Raw genomic sequence first — 9,391 nt, forward strand, 5'->3', positions numbered from 1 at the left:
TTTGGCACAATTATGTTTAGCATATTAAATTGCTCGTATCGGGCGGACGGTATATTTGTTTACATTTACCAAATAGGTAAGTGAAATCACAATAAAGTATATTTTTACAGCATCTATTAATATTATGTGGTCAAAAAAATATTCGATTAATCGATTGAAAATTTTTGATTAACCAGTTAGAAATTTTAATCGAATCCCAGCCCCTAATTATCAGTATATCGGTATTTAGTTAGTGTGACTTAAGCTTGAATCCTCGCCTAAACAACTGTTTCGGTTCACCTTTGAACTGTAATTCCTTGCCTAATCAGCTCTTGTATGCATTGATCGATTCTGTTATATTTCAAATTGCGTTATAATGCATAAGCGATTTTCAATTCATAATTAATATCCTACATACAGGGTGTCCTGTAAATGCTAATGCGGCCGCTGTATTATTTCATCAACCGTCCGACGTAGAGGTATGATTCCGGTTTAGAAAATGCTCAAAAGGCGTTCAAAAATTACCCTGTACCAGTTTTGAGAGTGAAAATATACAGTGTGTCACAAAATAGAAAAGAAAAAAAAATCTAGATTTTTATGCAGTCTCTACTTTGTTTTCTAACTTCCAATTAAAAAGTTCTTGCCCTGTATCTCCTGAGACCAACAGAAAAAATTCCATGTCTCTAAATGCAGTATCCGCTAAGATATTTGAATTCAAAAAACGAAAAACGGAGGAGAGGGTTATAAAAGAACAACAAAACTAAAGGGCACCGCTCCTTTTCCTCATTTACACTGTCCAGGGGGAGGAAAAAGTCCGAATTGAATTTTCCGAACGTTGTAAGCGGGAATAGCAGAACATTTAAACGTTGTATCCGGGAAAAGTTAACATTATCAATACAGGAAAAAAAGAGTTAAATTCACGGAATTTAATTGTAATAAGTGGGAAAACGTTCTAAGCGGGATCGACTGTATATCAAATATAGACGCAATCGATTATAATATTTTCAAGGCAAGTCCTAGAAATCATGACACATCGATTTCATTGAAATGCGAGGGGTCCCTCGAAATTATGATCGATTATAAGATGTCATTTCCCTCTTTCAATGTGGTCAGTTCAATCTACTTCCCCCCCGACCCACAGCCGCGAGCATATTTTCTAATTAGGACGCATTTACGGGACTTCGGAAATCTCACGTGGCACCCATAATTCCGACATGATCGTCGAGAGTCCGATTCATACCAGATATTTCGCTCGAAGGAATCGTACTAATGAGTTCTTCATGTCGTCGGCAACAACGAGCTATTCAATTGGTTTCGAAAATGATTCATTTATCGCTATACCGTGAGGTGTGCGATCTCTATCCCTCCGGGTATTTTACGCACTCATAGGTTCACTGTTCACTGTTCAATTATTATTAATGCTGGATGTCTATGTCCAATGCCCGTGAGAAAATGGACTGAGACGGATTAGTAGTGAAAAAAGAGTGTGTGCAGCAGCAGTCACGGAAACAATGCGGTTATTCACTGGTCACTCCGTCACCCGAGGCGTTATGGATAGGGGGGGGAAATGGTCAAAAAGTCATCTGCGGCAAAAATCACTCATCAACAAAATCGCTAACAGACCACATACAAAGGAGGGAAAGTCATTCACGAAATCCATAATTCTGCTCATTACTCGGTCCTTCCCCCTCACAGTCATGCATCATAATTTATACACGAATAGCTAGATCCACATTCTTCCAAACGGGTAGCACATGCCGAAGAACATGTTAGGTTTGACAGTAATTGTTCGTTTTAGGGCTTTTCGGTCGAGTGTTAAGTGGCAACTAATGGCATTATTTGCGGGTCGGAATTTTGACGGATGGGAATTCGAGTGGAGTCATTGCTGTCATTGCGAGAAACGTGTCTGGTGCATTCATTTGCAGGCTTGGCCTTCAATTTTTCTGCTTCAAGTCAATTAGTGGGAGAATTTTTGTCAGTAAATGGAGTTTTAGTGAGACCATTGGCAATGCCCATAAAATGTGACGGGGGAGGTGTCATTATACCGTTATTGGCTATTTATTAATTGGAATCGTGATTTGAATTTACGCCAACTTCCAGGTCAACATGTGTGTTTTTTTGTGAAGGATGTAGTAGCATAACCATTCAGAATAGGTTCTAATTAGTTTCTGTGCGCGGCAAATAATCGTATTCAGGTAGCCAACAGCATGTCCTTCCTCTTCCAGTCTCATAGGCTAGGACAGTAGTGCGTAAACTTTTCAGTTCGAGGGCCAGATATGCGGTATTTCTGTTGCTCGCGGGCCATAAACTAGTATGTATAGTGTGACTATATGACCTTGTATTTTACGGGACATTTCCGTAATTTTGGACGTTCCCACTTTTTTTTATATAGAATTTTCGGTTTCTCTCTTATTTTCAATGCGGTTTTCTTGAACTTTTGAAATCAAGAATTTTTCATAACTTAATTATCATGTCATATATTATCATGTCGTATATTATCATGTCGTATATTATCATGTCATATTCATCTCACATATTTGCCAAACATTTTCGTTTTCATCCATTGTGTATTGCGCAAGCTCCCTACGTCCCGCCATTGGTGATTTTTCAGCAATTCAGTGACAGTTGGCAACTTTACTTGACAATTTTTGTTGGCGATAATTTGTTACATCAGGTATATGGATCCTGATTTTTTTGTTTCCTGTATTTTTATTAAGGAAATATGGTCAGCGTATATTTATTGTGCTGTGTGTATTGATACTTTTCTACCGGAACACGTTTGGCAGGCCATAGTTTGCCCATCACTAGGCTAGGATGTTTGGTGGACGTCTGGGCAGGATTTTCCAAGAGTCCATCTTCAGCAAATTTATAGTGCAAAAAAAATAATGATGATGGAATTCAACTGGACCCCAGCCCTATCAGCCCCCCCCCCCCCATGTTGGGAGGGTGCATTATAAGAAGCTTTCAAATATGATTCCAAAAACTTGTCACGTGGGAAGTCCAAAAATGAATACGCTGTATTTTGCGTCGCAAAAAAACTTCGTTGAACAGTGTTTTCCTAGGTGCAGGTTTTCTGCGCCGAGTAGAACGGGAAACTCAAAGCGCGACGCTCTATCCACTAACCAATGGGAAAGTAAGCATGACTGTCTTCCTAACAGAGCGCAACACGTCCTAGGCCAGCGTTTTTGTTGGGCGTGATTAGCCAACTGACTACTGCGTCGTGCGCCGCGCACTTTATATATCTTCGCTGTATATTCTTGGTGGGGCGTAATGTTTCATGGTGTGTTTTTCATAAAATACTGTAGCGTAATTTTGTGTTTTAATAACAAAATTATTAAATATTATTATTAAAAAGAAAAAAAAATTAATAATAGATTGTTATTGAAATTGTATGCTCTTTAAAAGTAATAAATATATCGGAAGTATAATATTATTTTTAATAAAATTGTTATTATAATAAAAAAAATTAATAATTGTTAATATTGTCAAAGCTACCATTTATTTTGCCTCAAAAAGTTTCCTTATTTTAATTTTATTTTAATTATGTGCACTTCAACCGTGCTATTAGACCGACCGATTAGTAGATGTGCCTAGCGGTGTAGGAGGGTTAGTGGGCTATAAGCCCATGGCGGGCAAGTTCAGAGGGGCAGCAAATTTGAGGGAATGTGAAAGAGAGGTAAAATTTGTATAACCCTAAATCACACACACACACACACACACACACACACACACACACACACACACACACACACACAGTGTTTTCCAAAGTGGGCAATATTGCACCCGGGGGGGGGGCGATGGAAGGGTCCAGAGGGAGATAGAAACTACGGGTATAACATGGGATCCTATGGATTCCTTCCGGATGGGGGAAAAAAATTCTGAAGGACGAGGTGATGAAACAAAAAGCTTGAGAAACTATGCCCTAAATAGATCCACCTCTGCGAGACAGTAGGGACTAGGTCAGTGAACGACCTAGATAGTTTGCAAACACGTGAGTGAACAACAGAATGACTTTAGAGAGTGAGCGAGCATGTGAATGGCCAAAAGAGTGAGGAACTAGGTTAGTGAGTGTCGTAGAAAACGTTAGAACGTGTCAAGCATGTAAATGACCAAAAGAGTGAGGGATCAAGTCTTGTGAGTTACCTAGAGTGTGTGGAAGCATAATGAGTGACCAAAAGAATGACATAGAGCACATGTAAACGTGTAAATGATCAAAAGAGTGATGTATAAATCAAGAAACCATGCCAGTGAGTGACCAAAAGAGTGACCAAGAGACAGTGTGCGAGCATGTGAGTTACCAAAACAGTGTGCAAGTATTTTGAATGACTAAAAGAGTGATTTAGAGATAGTGTGAGCATGGGAGTGATTAAAAGAGTGACTTTAGAGACACGGGTAAACTTTGCAGGAGTAGGGGGGGGGGGAGGGCCAAGCTGGTATATAGCACAGAATGATGAATTCCAGGAAAAGCAGTCAGGAAAATTAAACTAGGCAGAAGGGCTGAGAAATTCGTGTAGCCCACGGGCGGCCAAACCATAAATGCACCTCTGGATGCGCCTCGTTAGCCAAACACACAAATGCATAGCGTCATGAAGTTGTACGCTTCTGCCAACGTCTAATTTGGTTCACGCGGCGCAAAAATCATGCTCCTAAACAACACGGCTTAACCCATGTTTTGCAGCTGTCGGAAACCTTCGTATGTATAGGGAAGAGTGACATCATCCTTGAATGGCAAAATGTTCTACTTTCCAATTTCCCATTCAGTGGAATATAATGCTGTCTTGCCTTTTGTTGTATTCAGAACATTTTTGTCTCTCCAGAGAGTTGTCCTTAATATCGGGGAGGGGGGGGGGGTGAAGATTTCGGATTTTTTTCCAGGAACCAATTTTCTATGTAATCTGGTATTATCATGGGAAAAAACAGTTGATTTTGTGCGAGATATAATGATTTGCGAGAAAAGGGGGTGCATCAAGTTTACCTACGTTTTTGCCTAGTATTTAAAAAATGAAAATGTCACGAAAATTTCTTACTGCAGAAAAATTGCCAAACGTTTTACGCCACGAAGCACTTTGAAGGAGAAAATTTCATCACGCAGCACTAATTTTGCAGACACTTGAATGATATTGATACACTCTAAAGTGCCATAGAATAAAGGGATAGGAAGCAATTTGCATTTTTTGCGGCACCACACACCTGCATCTGTAAATATGTCAACCTCTTAGCTTTTTGTCAACCTCAAAGGCTTTTTTGTTACAAATTTGAACGATACATAGTTGGATTACCAGCGATAAATCACTGAAACCGGTATGTATATCGTTATTTAAAATTTAGGAAATAAAGGTTTGTAAAACCTGCTTCTTTTCGTTTTTTTAAACCTGCTGTTTGTTTTAGAAACAAACATCAGGCTTTCCATTGCCTCCCCAGCCACCCTTCTCCTATTATATAATAGGAAAAGGGTGTATTTTTTTCTTTTACTCATCATCTCGCCCTTGTACGAGAAAAATTTTAGAAAGTGTCTAAAAGTAATAAAATTCTGCGGATCATTTCAGAGTTAAAGTGACACATGGAAAATTATCAGCTTTAATTCAGTTGTAATAGTCTCACTTTTTTTGAAATTGTAATTTGAACAAATGCGAAAATCAAAGATTTCATGCGATTCACCGTCGAAAACTGTGCAAATTCGTTAAATTTGAAAACTCGAATTTTATACTGAAAGAAATTCTTCCCGTAAAATTCACGCACTTTCAACCACCTACCAAAGTAGGCCTAGTAGTAGCAGTTGATAGTATTAAATGTTTAAGATTTTAACAGTCGGTGTACACATTCTGAGTAAGATTTATATACAGTCGAATTTCGTTTTAACGAATACCGTTATAGCGAAAATCTCGTTGTAACGAAAACTTATCTAATCTTTAAATAAGTTTACATAGGAACAATGTATTTTGAATTCCGATATTAAATGAGAAATCCGCTATAACGAAAACTTATCTAATCTTTAAATAAGTTTACATAGGAACAATGTATTTTGAATTCCGATATTAAATGAGAAATCCGCTATAACGAATTCAAAAACAAGTTTCTGAAAATGAACAACAGAGTACAGAACGTTCCAAATATGATCCTGTAAAATCGGTTCCAGAGAATTACTTTTCTGAACTGTTGGAGAGAGAAGAAGGGTTCTTCTATGGCTTGTGGGGGCACAGAATTTTTTAAAACTAATTGCAGTGCGTCAAAAATCTGTGGTAAGCGTTAGGAATGTTTCATATTTCTTCTGTTTCAAAATGAGTGGCCTCGAAGGCAAACAGTTCCAGTTTAAAGAAAAACTAAAGATCATTTCTGAAGTCGATGCTAGAGTAAATAAGAACAATGTGGCATCAAAATACAACATTTAGTTGATAGTCCATCTACACTATCAACATTTTTGAAAAATCAGACCAATTTGCAATTTCAAATTCAAACAGCAGTTACAGGATCACATAGAAGAAAAAGACCAGACTTTCTCTCATATTATCAAGATGTGGATGTATCTCTGTCTGTACAGGGCATTCATTCAAGACATTTTCTAGACACGTTTCACGACATTCATTCCTGGAATGTGCCAGTTACCAGCCCACTGATATGGAAAAAGATTTTGAAATTTGTATGTGCTTTTGGATGAGAAATCTTTCAAGCATTGCACGCGTTTGAGAACGCGTATACTTTAGAGGAATTTTTGTTTATTCGGTTTCCACAATTTTTATACGAAAAAAAAATTATTTGCCTCAAATATGTTAAGTAAGAAAAATTTATTCAAAAAAAATTCCACTGCCTAATTTATTTGACTTATTTATGAAATTTAACGTCATTATTTTTATTATCTAGTAATAAATAAGTAATTTTTTCCTTAGAATGGAATTTTGCTGCAATCAATTTTTTTTTAACGAATGTTAAAATTCGTAACATCCGAAATTCCTTCGTTATAACGAAGTGATTTCTTCAGTGTCTCGGGGTTCGTTATAACGGGATTCGACTGTATTGTCATCTCAGTATAGAATTTTACAAATTTAAGCTGTAATTTTGCTCATAGCCCGTTGATTGTGAAGACGAGGTAACAAAAAGTTCAAGATTTTTCCACCAGGTGGCATTCTGGTTGCTATTTTCGTGTATACGCATGTCCAATTTAGTATGGTTAGACACTTCTTCCATCGCTGTACCTTCATCCATTCAAAAGTTACGACCATTTGAAGATCTCGTATACAGTGACGCATGCGCAGCTTACAATCATTTCCAACCTAAGAATCATTTTGGGATGCCCGGGAGCAAAAAGGATAAATATTAAGGACATCGGAAATTTCTCGAAATCTTGAATAACTCCTGAAATATGGCAGATAGAATCATGGAAGTGGCGTAGTGCTATAGTATTACGAGTACGCGCCAAATGATGAGAAAGGTTAGAACGCCACCTGGTGGGAAATTAAGGAACTTATTGTGAGTTTTTTTGACATCTAAGCTAGGTAGACAAAAAAATTTTCAACGAACATGTCATAGAGAAAGGCATTTAGTTGATGAAAAACGTACTTAGTTATGAATAATTTATATGAAGATATTGAAAAAATTAGTGCACCCCTAAGTCAGTTGTGTTCACTTCTCGGTAGTTAACTGTTTATTCATGAGTTATTGAGCCTTTATAAGTTGTTGTGTGAGTGCAGCATTATGTTGTAGGCCTGCCAAAGAACCATTAAAAAAAAAAAAATCAACCATCTCCTACCAAAAATCTTAAAAATCTGGAAAGCAAATGATTACATACTACGTACGGTGATACCACATCAGGCCAGCTTACGAGGTCTATTTTTTTGCACTGTGTTAAAAGTAGGCCCCACTATTTCCTACATAAATTGTTAAATCAAGAAGGCAAGCTTAATGATTCGCATGATGTATTATCTTCGTGATTGCCATGATTTAACTTTGCTATGAAATTGGAGACGCGGCCCATTGACTAAATGACATTTTGAACAATATAACAATCGAAGAGCTCCAAAATGCTAGCCTAGATAGGGGGGAAAAACTGCAAAAATGCATTGATGCTAGTAGGTTGAAATGTTTCACAAAAATGTGAATACAAGCACAAAAATTAAAAGAAAATAAATTAGTTGAAGTTAGTCGGTGTTCGGAGAAGCACCAACAAGTGGTTTACGTGAATAAATCTATTTCGTATCTGCCCTGTGCTTCGTTCGAACATATTGAGGGGAAAAAAAGTTCTACCATTCAGGCACCAATATCTTATATCTTCACGGTGCACCAAGAAAATCTTTGGTGGAGCACAGTTTGGGAACACCACTGAGGTAGAGGATAACTCGAAGAGAAAAATCTTCAACGTTTTCCTTTTTCATGAAAACATGCTTTCATGAACAACGAGTATCAAAATCTCATTAAAAAAAATCGTAATACTGTATATGTTACGGTAAATGTAATAAATCGGTTACTATGTATGATAATATTATATACATAATTATGCATACTTATCAATCGTCTTCGTAAGTTTGATAAATTTATCACTTTCACCGGCGAATATGCCAAATACTCAAGCGTCGTTGGTAAATTTGACAAATACTCGAAATTTATCGCCTTTATCTGTGATTATGCATAATACACTGCAGCGGTTCTCAACCGGTGCTCCGCGGAGCCCCAAGGGCACCGTGTTCACCTCCCAGGGGCTCCGCGGTGACTTGGAGAAAATAAAATGAATCAGTAAATTTGATAGATAAGTAAATAAGAGAGACCTACAATGTTCTGCCATAAAAATTGTGTACAAAAAAGGGCTCCTCGAGTCAAACAGGGCTCCGCCATACAAATTATATGCTGAAAAGGGCTCCGCGAGTCAAGAAATGTTGAGAACCACTGCCCTAGTGTAAATAGGGAATTCGATAAATATGAAAAAATTCCAAATGGGAGTGTTCTCTGTGGGATGAATGTAGTCGAACCCCCGATATAATGACACAACACATGTATGAATTTTCATGTAGTATATCATATAGTACGATTTATCATGTTTATCAACGACGTGACGCTTATGTACTATGCATAACCGCCGGTAAAAGTGATAAATTTAGGGGAACTTATCAAACTTAATAAAATGCTCTGCGATTATGCATAATAATTAGTTTATTATGTATAATAACAGGATTTTCATTTTTACCGCAACATATAGATATTTTATTGCACCTCCTCCTATGCTAACGCCGAGAGGAAGTGCGGTAATTTAGGGTTAGTTTCTGTTGTACTGCATTTAGGTCAGAAATAATGGATTGCCCTCCACCACCAAGTTCCCTCTAAATCCTACCTAGATCCTTTGGAACTTATTATAGACATGCCTGAGCAGGAGTCATTTGACTCTTCTTGGATTCAACAAGGATCTTGATGAAACATTGATTCTAAT

The sequence above is a fragment of the Pholcus phalangioides genome, unplaced genomic scaffold (genome assembly GCF_987345545.1).
Source record: "Pholcus phalangioides strain wild (caught in Gottingen) unplaced genomic scaffold, Ppha-v1.0 ptg000024l_1, whole genome shotgun sequence".
Taxonomy (NCBI): domain Eukaryota; kingdom Metazoa; phylum Arthropoda; class Arachnida; order Araneae; family Pholcidae; genus Pholcus; species Pholcus phalangioides.